Below are 1402 nucleotides of genomic sequence, written 5' to 3' on the forward strand. Positions count from 1 at the left end.
CGAAACGCTTTGACAATGTATAGGTTTCGAAACTTGGCTCTTTTCTTCAAACGATATGTGCCAATAATTTGATAAATATACACTACACTTTTTATTTGTCGAGTCCTATAAATCTTCAAGTCCAAGTTCAAGATTATAACATTCGGCATATATGTTGCCGGTAAAATCCGTTCTCAGGTTGAATCCGTTTTAACCTAGGTTAAATTGGCGATCCTCATTTTACCTAGGTTGATTACGCACTCAGAGGGATTGAAGAAACTTTTTTGAAGCCTAAATCAAGCCTGCAGAAAAATTAGGGTCAGGTTAGAATTAGTTTTGGTTTTTATACATAGATATCAATTGACTTTTTATACATAAGTAATCAATGAAAAGAACTGTGTTGGGTTGCACTTTTTCGTCGTCGTAGTGTAGAGGTGAAGACACATCAGGACTATAGATCTGGAAGGTTCGAGCTCGATCACCGGTTAAGTGCACAGTACAGTTCCATTTTCTCAAACTTTGTTGTAATGTTGAGACTAAATGGATGTTGAGACAAAATGAAGGCAGAAACCGATAACGTGATATGAAACATTAAGAAGATGTTTTGAGATGCGAAAGACAGAGCTTGAGGGATGGTATAGGTGTCTTCAATCCTAACTAAGGTAGAGTGCATATTCAACCAAGGTAAAATGCGGATCACGAATTTAAACTATAAGGTAAAAACGGATTCAACCTGAGAATGGATTTGACCGACAACATATAAACAATTTTGAAACAATGAGACTAAAATCTTTGCTTCAAAATCCGACCAACGACAATGAGGTCTTAGAATACAACAATAAAGCGCAAATTAAGATACGAAAAGCGAATGAGAAAATTTTAACGTTTCTGAAAGGTTGAAATTTGAAATGACAATAAAAAAGGCCTTAGAGAACGAAAGTAAAAGAGAAGAAAAGCAAAGGAGATGACAAGGATTGGGGACGCTATACAAACTGTTACAGCTTCGCACGAATAGTCATCCTGTTTTTCTTAGTTTTATTCTCATTTCAAGTTAGTTCAAGTTTTATTTACCGTTTGTTCAAAAACAAGGAGGTAAATGAAGTAATATACCGAGCTTTTGTTCCCGTTTTTAACAAAAACCAGCCAATATGATAACAGAAAACCGGTTGCTGCAAAACTTATTAATTTCAACTGTTGAAAAGACTTTCAAAGCAGGGCAAATAAAGTGCAATGCTTTTAAGACGCTAAATTACTAACCTTGGACACACCTCTTTCAGTTTTCGTCTTGGGCAATTTGTCATCAACCTTGTCTTACACTCCAAAGTGCAAGTTACGACACCTTTTTGTTTTATCCAGAAAATTCAGTGAAGTAATTGTGCCTTGCCCTCACGCGAACCATTTAAGTGGAAAAATGTAGTAGTGT

The sequence above is a fragment of the Montipora foliosa genome, chromosome 4 (assembly GCF_036669935.1).
Source record: "Montipora foliosa isolate CH-2021 chromosome 4, ASM3666993v2, whole genome shotgun sequence".
NCBI lineage: Eukaryota > Metazoa > Cnidaria > Anthozoa > Scleractinia > Acroporidae > Montipora > Montipora foliosa.